This window comes from Peromyscus leucopus, chromosome 9 (genome assembly GCF_004664715.2).
Source record: "Peromyscus leucopus breed LL Stock chromosome 9, UCI_PerLeu_2.1, whole genome shotgun sequence".
Lineage (NCBI taxonomy): Eukaryota > Metazoa > Chordata > Mammalia > Rodentia > Cricetidae > Peromyscus > Peromyscus leucopus.
In genome coordinates this window covers 2,255,896-2,268,572 of record NC_051070.1, presented here as the reverse complement: position 1 = coordinate 2,268,572, position 12,677 = coordinate 2,255,896, and positions in this window count along the sequence as shown.

Here is a 12,677-nt window from a genome sequence, read left to right as displayed (position 1 = left end):
GTCTCCCCAGCATCAATTCAGATGACAAAGGCCCTAATCAAAGCACTGCTGGAGCCCAGCTAATAGACGGATCATCTTTCACCCCCCAGTGTAGCCCTCACTAATAACCTCTGGGAAACAAAGTTGAAACAACCTGCCGCCTAGCCGTGATGTGCCCTGACAGCGCCTCCCTGCTGGATCTGCAGGCTGGTTCCCCGTCTCCACCCGACTCCACAAGCTCCTCACAGCTTCATTTCAGGCATCATGGCTTATTTCTACCTCCGGTGAGCATGCTAGCCATCCTCATATTTGTCAGAGTGGGTAGCATGCGCTGGGTGTGTAACAACAGTCCATGGATCGGTATGGGGGGTGGAGGAGGGGGGACCCATCTATTTCCCCGTGATGGGACAGTGTTTGCTCCTTTGAGATCCACCTCCTTCCCTTATCTGGACTCTGGGTTGGGGCTCATCTGATGCTTTTGGAGTGATTCGACCTTGTCTGGCTGAGCAATTGCTCCTTTGTAACACTCAGGCACAGGTGCCCAAGTGCCTCAGGGTACCCCTGCAGGCTCCAAGCCCCAGCAGTCCCCAGATATATCCTCCATGCCTGCCAGGCAAGTCACGGGAGGCTTGGGAAGATGGTAGTGGGTAAACACTCCCTAAGGGAAGAGCAGATTCTCATGCTGTGCCTAAGAGTGGCCCCCTTACCCTGGAAGATGCAGCCTGTTTTCAAAGCCCTGAGAAACTGGCAAATTACCTTTAATCCTTTCTGACTTGCATTTACATTCAAATATTTAACCTTTGGTTGCTATAGTTATCTATGAATAAATACATGTGAAATTCTGTTAACAAATGACAAAATGCTGAAACAGTTGCCTCTGCCCCTCACAATATTGTAATAGTTATCCCAACTTTACTAGATTTCCTAGGTTTAGATTTTCTAGACATTATAAGGAATCTTTTTCTCAAAATCATGAAGTGACTATTGTGGGAAGGAGAAGCTATTGGAGGCAAGACTCACTGACAGATGGGAGCCTCTGGTGTACCTCATCTTGCCCCCAGCACCCCGGAAGGAACTTACCTATAGTCCACTTTGAGGGTTCCATTTGAGATGCTGATTGAGGGAGGGGAACAAGTTTGAGTCCCCGTTCATCAAAGGAGATGGTGATGTTGACCAGACAAAGTTGACCAAGCACTACTTGGGCTGGGACCACCAGCCAAGTGGAGAAGGTGTGTATGGAAGGCAGAACTTGTAGAGATCAAGGGTCCCAATGAACCTGTCTCCCCTGGGCCACTTCTCTGTGTCACTTGCTGTCTGAACAGCTGAGTGGCTCTGGATTGAAGAGGTGCCCAAGTTGTGTTCCTCAGCTCACACCTGTGTCTCATGCTCACACTGGGCAGGACAAGAGGTCAAATCACCACCGTCTCCGTGAACCTGGGGTCACTGAAGAGGTGGTTGAGTTATCGATGTCCCGGGACTTGGTCCAACTACAAGAGACCTATGCTCAGCCAAACCTGTCACCAAGTGGAATGTGTGGAGCTTCTCAGGCAAAGGCGGGTATTGCTGTTTTGTCTGTTTTATTCAAAACTGAGGATTGACCCCAGGGAAGGATTTCCTATAGTTAATTTGGTGTCTGGATGTAGATGGGTGACAATCTGATGGTGCATTAAACAAACTCCTTCAGGTTAACAGGGACAAAGACGCAGTTTCTGCTGATAACTGGATTATTTGAAGAGAAACACAGGCATGGACAACTCCACTACAATCAGGAAAATACATAATTCAAGTTACTTCTTATAACGGATTTTTTTTTTTTTTGGTTTTTCGAGACACGGTTTCTCTGTGTAGCTTTGCGCCTTTCCTGGAGCTCACTTGGTAGCCCAGGCTGGCCTCGAACTCACAGAGATCCGCCTGCCTCTGCCTCCCGAGTGCTGGGATTAAAGGCGTGCGCCACCACCGCCCGGCTTATAATGGATTTTTGTTTGGGCTGCCAGCTCACAAAAAAATGATATCGAGCCTTATTAATTACGAAAGCTCGGTCTATAGCTTAGGCTTGCCCGCTAGCTCTTTATAACTTAACCCATTTTTGTTCATCTACGTGCTGCCGCATGAGTCGTGGATTTTACCTCTCCTCCTGCAGGTCTTGCTCCCAGAGCTCTCTGTCCGGAAGTCCCGCCTACACCTCCTGCCTAGCTATTGGCCATTCAGCTCTTTGTTTAAACAGTCACAGTGACACATCCTCTCACAGTGTAAAGGAATATTCCAGAACAACTTTTCTTCCATAGAAGGAAGAGGCAGGGACAAGCGAAGACTGCAGGGAAGCATGGTAACACAATCCTGTGAACAATCCTTAAGACAAGCAGACGCTCGGAGCCAGGTGTCCTCTGCACACGTGTGAGTGACAGAGCTCTGCTCTCTGTTTCTGCTCTGACTACTTCTGGTTGCACTCAGTGGTACGCTTAGTTGCCACAAGGGATCTGGATGCCAGGTTTTGATGTTTTCTCCTAGTTCTGGGCTGCCAATTACTAAGTTCCTGTCCAGTTCATGATCAAAGAGCCCATGGAGAGGAAGGTCAAAAGATGTCTCCTAGCCCCATGGACAGCTAGGTGATGGTCAAGTAGAGATCACAGCACCCGATCTTTAGCAGTCATGTACCATGCAGAGGCTCCTTGTGATGCTTTCTAACTCTCAAACATGGTAGTGTCTTTGCCTCTCTGGCTAGTTTTCTGGCCGGGGTACAATGGAAGCCATACTTTCAACACAGGCTGCTTTCCTCCCTTTCCCCTGGTCACAGCCACACATGGAAGCATTGCTGTTGACAAAATACCTGAGAAGATCAGCGTAAAGGGGGCTTTCACGTGGCTCACACTGTTATGGTGTAGTCCATCCTGCTGGAGAAGGCGTGGTGGCAGGGGCATGAAGCGACTGTCACAGGGCACCCAGTCAGGAAGCCCAGAGGAACACTGCCGCTCGACGCCTGTCTTTTCCCTCTGTATCTTGCCTTCGCTTTTTTCCTGTGTTGGCTTTATTCCTGCACAAACTCTTTCCCAAAAGCAGTCTACACAGGAATGCTGTCAGACTTACAGTTGTCTTTAGTGCTGTTGATAGGGGAGAAGAGACCCTATGTCCACCAAGTGCTCAGCTCCACCCCCAACATGGATTCCACACAGTTGGACTACACACCCATGCCTGGGTCCTGGCAGAAGGGCAGGTGGTTGTGGGAATAGTCCCAGAGAGGCATTTCCAAAGAAAAACATGCTGCTCAGACTAGACCCTGCAGATGTCCCTCCCCACCTGACGTATAGAACACAACCCTTGCAAGCCCTTATGGGGTGAACACTGAGCTTCAGAGAGCAGCATAACCACTCTCCGGACCTCCAGGGCTTCCTGCAGTCAATGTTTAATTTTGCGGATGTAATCTTGTATCTGCAGAAGGTGGACTGTCCTAGGCTGGCCTGGGCTCCGTGCCGAGGCAGCTGAAGATGTTGAAACTGTTTTGTTCCCCTGCAGGTCTGAGTGGCAACACTTCATGGACTTCTTTCTCCTCCTGAACATTGTGGGTTTTGATGAGACATGCTTTCCTTGCAGGAATGATAGCAGAAGAAACTGAAGTGTGCGAGGCTCCTCCAGGTCTACAGTCAGAACTGACACAGTCCAAGCTGAAAGCCAATGTCAAGGAGAGGCAGTCTGCCACCATACTGACCATGACAAACAGTGTGGGTACAGCCATCCACTCACTCTCCCACCCAGAGTCAAATCTCTATGCTTGGATAGAATCTGCCAGGAGCCAATCATCTCCACCCATGCAACTGGAATCTCTCACTGTGGGTTATTCAGGTGGGACACAGTTCATGGCCCTTGGGAATCTCACAGAAGTCGGACAAGATCAGACAATGCCAGAGAGTAAACTATGCCAGCCGTGAGCTACTTAGCATGGTCCCACTTCCCAACAGACCCGAGTGCAGGGATTGTCTGGGTCCACTTGTTGGTTGTTCGTACAAATTTCTAGAAAGTAAACTGAGAAAATGATTTTTCCCCCCTTGGGAAAAAAGAGATCTCAGGGAATTGCTTTCTAAGTAAACAGTGGCAACAGTTTATTTCTGTTGGCTCGGCTTGCCTGCTCCCCCACTTGTTTTTGTTTTGTTTTGTTTTTAATTTTGGATTGAGAAGGTGGTCATGGAATTGGGAAATGATACTGCTTCGCTCTTTCTTGTGCTCCGTTCCTCTGGCTGGAACATAAAACCCTCCTCCTTTCTGTAGCCAGTGCACTTCAAAGTTGTAGAAATTTGGATAAAGTACATCAGGGTTATGGCTGTTCTAGATTTTAGTCTTTTTATAACTTCCTCATATTTCACATTGGTTTTGACCTCAGGTTAAAGGAATGCTTTTGAAAAGAATAAGGATTTGATCCGAGCAATGGATGTAGCAAAAATACTGAGGTCAGTAAGTTAAAAGCTTTTAAAAAGAAGATGAAGAAGAGGAGAAAGAAGTGGAAACTGGATTTTGCAAACTCTAAGCTGAGGACTGTGTAAAACAGGCGAACTTCCCAGCTGTAATCTTATTTTTAAAAACGTATGGTGTGAAAATAGTTTTCCAAGTGTACCAGGGTAAAAAAGTTTGACTTAGAACCGGGTATGGTGGTACATGCCTTTGATCCCAGCACCCAGGAGGCAGAGGCAGGTCAGTCCCTGTGTGTTCAAGGCCAACCTAGTCTATATAGTGAGTTCCAGGCTACCCAGGGCTATATAATGGGACCTTCCCTCAAAGGAAAAAAAAAAAGTGTGAATCAGATAGGGAACCCAGCTTCTATGAAGCCCAAAATCATTTTCTCAGTTCATGTAGGTACTTTCCCTAGATCTGCCATGAATATTTTATTAAAATTTACAAAATTCTGAATATCTCTATGTATACTAGGGTTTTGCAATAGTGCCTGAAACACATATGTCGTGGTTGGTATCCTTTATTCTTTATCAAGGACATATTTTTATTTATGTGTTTGTGTAAATATATACCTGTGGTGATATATTATGTACCCTAATAAAATTTACCTGAAAATCAGATAATAGAACAAGCCACTAGATTAAACATAGAAGCCAGGCAGTGCTGTGGGATGGTCTGTATGTCAAATGTGTTGCTCTGATTGATCCATAAATAAAACACTGATTGGCCAGTAGCCAGGCAGGAAGTATAGGCGGGACTAACAGAGAGGAGAATTGAGAGAACAGGAAGGTGGAGGGAGACACTGCCAGCTGCCACCATGACAAGCAGCATGTGAAGATGCCGGTAAGGCACGAGCCACGTGGCAAGGTATAGATTTATAGAAATGGGTTAATTTAAGATGTAATAACAGTTAGTAAGAAGCCTGAACCATTAGGCCAAACAGTTTAAATAGTATAAGCGTCTGTGTGTTTATTTTATAAGTGGGCTACGGGACTGCTGGGGCTTGGCACGACCTGGAGAGAAAACTCTCTAGCTACAAGGCAGTGATGGCACACACCTTTAATCCTAGCACTCAGGAGCACAGAGATCTGTCTGGATCTCTGTGAGTTCAAAGCCACCCTGGACTACATGAGACTGACTCAGTCTAGGAGAGAAGCAGAGCCAGGCACTGGTGGCACACACCTTTAATCCCAGCACTTGGGAAACACACACACCTTTAATGACTGGGTGGAGAAAGGTATATAAAGTGTGAGGAGACAGGAACTAGAAGGTTTTTCAGCTGAGGAACCCCTTTCAGCTAGAAAGCTTTTTCAGGCTGAGGAGTCCTAGAGGTTAAGAGGTGGCTTGTTCTTCTGTCTCTCTGATCTTTCATCATTTACCCCAATTTCTGGCTCTGTGTTTTTTTTTTTTTTTAATTTTTTATTAAAAGACCTTTAGAAATTCGAGCAACATATGCCATGTATGTGCACATGCCCTCAGAAGTCATAAAAAGAACTTGAGTCCCCTGGAGCTAGAGCTGCAAGGCCGTTGGGAGCTGGCTGATGTGGGGGTCAGGAACTGAACCCAGGTCTCTGAGAGCCATTTTAACCACCGAGGCAGTGCTAGTTCTCTGCTTGACACAATCTAGACTCATCTAGGAAGAGAGTCTCAGTGAGGGATTGTGTGGGCCAGCTAGGCTGTGGTCACGCCTGTGGGAGGTTGGTCTTGGCTCTGTTGACTGATGCCAGAAGACCTAGTCCACTGTGGCAGCAGCACTGCCCGGCTTTGGGTCCCTGTTGTATGAGCAGAGAAAGTCAGCGGAGCAGCAGGCAGTCGCTCTCTCTGCTCTCGGCGGTGGGGGTGACCAGCTGCTTCAAGTCCCTGCCTTGACTCCCCTGTGATCTGGAGTTGTGAGTTACAGCAAATCATTTCTCCCCTAAATTGCTTTTTGTTAAGTTTTTTTTGTTTTTGTTTTTGTTTTTGCTTTTCGAGACAGGGTTTCTCTGTGTAGCTTTGCGCCTTTCCTGGAACTCACTTGGTAGCCCAGGCTGGCCTCGAACTCATAGAGATCCGCCTGGCTCTGCCTCACGAGTGCTGGGATTAAAGGTGTGCCACCACCGCCCAGCCTTGTTAAGGTATTTTTGTTTTGTTTTGAAAAAAGCCTCTCTGAGACATTGTCAGTAAGAAAAAACAATACATTGCATTATATTCCATCTCCCCCGCCCCTCCCACACTCTCTCTTTTGAGATAGGATTTCTCTGGGTAGTCCTGGCTGTCCTGGTACTCTCTCTGTACACCAGGCTGACTTTGAACCCAGAGATCTGCCTGCCTCTGCCTCCCAAGTTCTGGGGTTAAAAGTGTGTGCCATCACACCAAGAATTATAGTTCATCTTTTATACTGAAAAGGAAAGTGAAATAAAATCTGAGTTTCATAGTTTTTATTGTCATGTTCCTGACAAACCAGATCACTTTAGTTCTTTTTCCCCCTCCCCTTTGTTGAAACGATGTCTTGTGTAGACCAAACACTGGATTCCATATGTAGCTGAGGACAACCTTGAATTTATTCTTCTATCTCAATCTTCTGAGTGCTGGGATTATAGTCATACGCCACCATACTCGGCATATGCCATGCTCGAGATTGAACTCAGGGCTTTGTGTATTCTAGGCAAACATTCCTCCAACTGAGTCCAAGCCCCAGCCTCATTTTCAAGTGGACAATTCTGGGACATGGTTTACATTCACATGGGGTTGGAGGTAGGGCTCAGGAGTGAAATACTTGTTTATGTGCACAAGACTCTGGGTTTGATCTCCAGCACCACATACACACACACACACACACACACACACACACACACACACACAGAGAGAGAGAGAGAGAGAGAGAGAGAGAGAGAGAGAGAGAGAGAAAGAGAGAGAACATTCATATTGTTGAGTAACCATCATCAACATCTACCTGTAGAACTTTTCCCTTCTCACACTTAAAGTGTTTTCCATGAAGCATGGCCTCCCCACCTCTTCCCTTGCCTCTGCTGTAAGAAATAAATCATTCTGTCCATCCTCAGTATGAGGTGCATATTGAGCTCATCAGTGAATCACTAAGCCATTGTCTTCCCTAGCTCTCAGCTACCGCCTGCTGGGGTGGACACTTGTTAGTTTATCTATCTAGAGTTGACTGAGCCCTTGTGTAGAAAAGGGGAAGGTCCTTGAACCCTTGGAGGATGGGGAGTTTGAATTGGGACCTGCACTAGCTAACTGGAAACATTGTACCTCCTTGAAGAATTCTGCCAACAAGGGATGCGGGGAGCAGGGGAATGCCATCTAGAATACCAAGGCCACTGTTCTGAAAAAACTGGGCATCCAGCCTTTCCTGCCTTCTCTCTAGGCTGACACCTCAGCTGTGCAGGGGGTAAAAGAAGCAAGCAGCTTCCCTCTGCTCCTCTGAGTCTCCAGCACTCTTACCAAGTGAGGATGGTTGTTTCTCACTGCCAACCTTCATTCTGCTGTTACTCGGAATCTGACTACTCTAGGATTCCAAGCAAGTACAATGTTTCTTATGTTTCTTCTCTGTAATAGCTTTAATTTGCTTAACATGAAGTCACAGGGCTCAGTCAAACTCCCAATGTGGATTTTTTTGTTTGTTTGTTTTTGTTTTTAGTTTAGTTTTTCAAAACAGGGTTTCTTCCTGTAGCCTTGACTGTCCTGGAACTCACTCTGTAGACCAGGCTAGGCTTGAGCCTGGAGATCCCTCTGCTTCTGCCTCCCAAGGGCTGGAATTAAAGATGGGCACCACAGATGTTACCTGGTGTAACTCGAATTTCTAAAGGTCTTGTAATAAAAACAAAAAACAAAAAACAAAAAACCTCGGGTTCAGATATTGTGATAAATGCTGAAAGATCAGAGAGACAAAGGAACAAGCCACAGCCACCTCTTACCTCTAGGACTCTTCAGCCTGAAAAGCCTCAAGTTCCTGCCTCCTCACACCTTACATACCTTTCTCTACCTGGCTCTCACTTCCTGGGATTAAAGGTGTGTGTGATTCCCAAATTAAAGGTGTGTGCCACCACTGCCTGGCTCTGCTTCTCTCCTAGACTGAGTCAATCTCATCAAGTCCAGGGCGGCTTTGAACTCAGAGATCCAGACCAATCTCTGCCTCCTGAGTGCTAGGATTAAAGGTGTGTGCCACCACTGCCTGACATCTATGTTTAATCTAGTGGCTTGTTCTGTTCGCTGATCTTCAGCCAAAGTTTATTAGGGTACACAATATATCACCACAACCTGGCTCTGGTTTTTGTTTTTTTCTCTCTGAAAGGATGAAATATTTCTGAGGAAAGCCACCTGCCAGGGGAAGCAAATGGAGATAAGGAGTGGTAAGCTTTCCTCTATATCTTTTTTTGCTATTTAAAATTTTTTAGCTCTGTGTATACATGAGTTATTCAAAACAGTACATTTAAATCATCTAGATAATGCGATGAAATGAAGGGGACCTGCAGGGTGACCTTCAGGAAGCTGAGCTCACTAGCGGGCTCCCGGGCCCCCGAGCATGCCTTGGCATGTGCAGTGTGCAGCACCATCTCCCGAGTTTTAGCTGCTGAGTTTTGCGTGTTCTCTGTCCCATGATGCTTTGGGAACTCTAACGCCCGGCCTATGTCTTGATTGGAGCAGGGACCTAGTGACTTACTTGCACCACTGACAGCTGGCAGCCCTGGCGGAAGTGACACCCGGTGATATGTAATGCTGAGCCACACCATGGAGGCTGTTTGGGTAAGACCCTCTGGGTTGTGTGGAATTATCTTTAATGCGCCAGACAAGAAGATTGTTAACCTCCTTATTACCAACACTTTTCTATTACCGTCTCAGGGCAGGCGGATGATTGGAGGATTAGCTCGACTCTGACAGATCCCGCAGGCCCTGCCAATCTTGTTTGGAAAGGAATCAAATCTGCTCATTGCTGATAATAGACAGCGTGATAACGCCCCCAGGTTGGCTTGTAAGAAATATGTATCTTGCTTTTTATTTCTTCTTTTAGCAATGGGAGTCAAATTTGGATTCTTCCTGATAAATGAGTTATTTGGGACCTCATGTGATCTAATTGCTCCAAGCTGCTCTTTAATCCCCATTTGCCGACTCTTTGTACCCCTATCCACAGGGTACAAATGACTCTGACCCATGAGTGAAGCCTGCCCAGCTAACTAAGACAGCCTTGGCCTGCCTGTGAGCCTGAGGGTTCTCCAGGGCCCTCAGCCTTGTTTCCACTTGTCCTAAAGAACAAACAAAAAACTTGTTGCTGTGATCAAGTGAAGGCAACACCATTTCTTTGTTCATTCCTGTATTCCCATCAATGATGGCTGACACAGTGTTCTCTGAAAAATGTCTGTTTTTATTGCAAAAGACCAAATCTAGTTTTTAAATATTTATTTATTTTTAATTTTGTTTTGTTTTTCAAGACAGGGTTTCTCTGTGTAGCTAACTTTGCGCGTTTTCTGGATCTCGCTCTATAGACCAGGCTGGCCTTGAACTCACAAAGATCCGCCCGGCTTATTTATTTATCTATATGTGTATGGATGTTTTGTCTGAATGTATGTATGTGCACCAAATGCATGCAGTGCCCACAGAGGCCAAAAATGGGCATCAGATCCTTTAGAACTGGAGTTACAGGTGGTTGTTAGTGGCCACATGGGTGCTGGGACATGAATCCAGATCCTTTCCAAGAGCAGCTAGTGCTCTTAACCACTGAGACATCTCTCCAGGTCCTATTTTTCCCTTAAAAAAAAAAAAAATCCTGGGCTGGAGAGTTGGCTCAGAGGTTAAGAGCACCGACTGCTCTTCCAGAGGTCCTGAGTTCAATTGCCAGCACCCACATGGTGGCTCACAACCAGTTGTAATGAGATTTGGCTCTCTCTTCTGCCCTGCAGGCATACATGCAGGCAGATCACTGTATACATAATAAATAAATAAATCTTTAAAAAAAATCCTGCTTAGTATTGCATAGGCAATCATAGATATTTATTATAGCCAAACTGAAACACCAAAATTGAAATTTGGGGTGTGGGGAGAAATAACCCCAGAAGGCAGGCAGCCTGGCTGTCACTGTTCGGGTCAGTTCCTTCTCCAGCTGTGTCTTACGTGTCTTTCTCCCAGTGTTTGCATTGCTCCAAGTGGGAACAGCTTTCTAGGTCGATGGACAGACGATAGAAGAACACACACACACACACACACACACACACACACACACACAGTTCCTAACCAATTCCTGCACTCATATATACTGGCTTGTCTTATTTTTGTGTAGCACTTAAGGCCTTGAGCATGCTAGACAAGTGCTCTACCACCAAATTACATCTTCAGTCCTATTTCATTCTCGTTTTTGAGACAGTGGTTTGATAAGGTGCCCCGATTAACTTTGAACTTGCTATGTAGCTGAGGCTGTCCTTGAATTTTTCCAGCATCCTCCTTCAGCCTCCTGAGTAGCTAGGGTTGTGGGAATGCACCACCATTTCTGTTCCATTATAAAAACCTTGGCAGGGCCGGGAGTGTACATCCTCTTGATCCTGGTCCTCGGGGCAGAGCAGGCAGAGCGCTGTGAGGTTTCCATTAGTACTTGGAAACAGTGCTTTTGACTCTTACAAGCTCCTCTGTCATTTCATGTACTAGACTTCATGACTTATTTATCACGTGTGAGGGTTGGGGGAGACACATACTAGAGCACATGTGTGGGGGTCAGAGAATAACTCTTTGGGGTCAGTTGTCTCCTTGTGCCCGTGGGTCCCGGGAATTGAACTCAGGTATTAAGGGTTGTGAGGCAAGCGCCATCTCACTGCCCTCCTCTCTGGAACAGGGTCTCACTGTGCAGCCCTGGCTGGCCTGGAACCCACTCTGTAGACCAGGCTGGCCTCAAACTCACAGAGATAGCCTGTCTCTGTCTCCAGAGTGCTGTGATTAAAGGTGTGCGCCACAATGCCCAGCCCCTTTGAATTTTTTTAAATTTTTTTATGAGGTCACATATATATTTTTTAAGGTCACATATATTTTATGAGGCTGACCTCAAGTTCCTATGTTGTTGTGATCTTGAAGTCTTTTAAATTTTTTATTTATTTTTATTTTATGTGCGTGGGTACATGTTTTACCTACATGTATTTAAGTGTTCCACATGGATGCCTATTGTCCACAGAGTCAGAAGGCATTAGATTCACTGAAACTGGATTATAGATAGTTGTGAGCCACCCCGGGCGCTGCTGGAACGGAACTCTGTCCTGCGCTCTCCATCCCCGAGCGTCCTCTGGCCCCACCTCCTAAGTGCTAGGACGCCGGCTGTGTGTCATCCTATCCGCTTCATGCTGCACTAGGCCTGGAACCCAGGGCCTCATGCATGCGGGCAAACATTTTACCCACGGAGCTACATCCCAAGCCCCTTTCCATGCGGTGAAGTCCGTTTTTAAGAGCGACTCCCGCGTAGAGGCACGCTGGGAAAGTTTCATTTTTACTAGGCACGTCAGGATTCCTTTGCTTCTGCAATCCATTGCTGCAAACCCAGTGACTCAAAGCAGCATAATAATCATCTTATCGTCTCACAGTTCTAGAGGCCAGAAGTTCAAATAGCTCCATGGAGAAAAGTTCAAGGTGTTCGCAGGCTGCATTTCTTCGGGGCGCTGAAGGGAGGAAGCACTTGGCTACCTTGCCAGTTCCTCTCCAGGCCCCACTTGTGCTCCCTTGTCTCGTGTCTGTCTGCACTGCGATTTGACTCTCTTGCCTCCTGTAAGGGACGCTTATGATGACATTGCCCCCCCCCTCAATGATCCAGGGCAATCTTCCCACCTCAAGATCCTTCATCACACCTGCTGAGTGACACACGCATAGATTCTAGCGGTTAGGATGCAAACATCTTTGGGAATACTCGACCACGCTTGGAAATCCAGAAACTGAGGCTGGAGAGGTAGCTCAGTCGGGAGAGCGCTTGCCCAGTATTACACAAGCCCTGGGTTCAGTCGCCAGCACTTCACCACACCAAGGCTTGGGAAGGTGCAGGCAGAGCATCGGGAGTTGACGTCCAGCCTCCACCACACCGTGAGTAAGAGGGCAGCCTAGACTATATGAGACCGTGTCTCGAAAAACCCAAATAAATAAAATATAAATTATATGGGTAGATAAATACTAGAAGAGCTGCAGAGACAAGGCAGAGACCATGGCCTAGAAGACTGGGACAGCACCGGCCTTCTGATCCTAGGGGGCGCTGCAGCGCGGCTTGGCAGCCAAGATTGGAAAGCCATGAAGTCATAAAATCA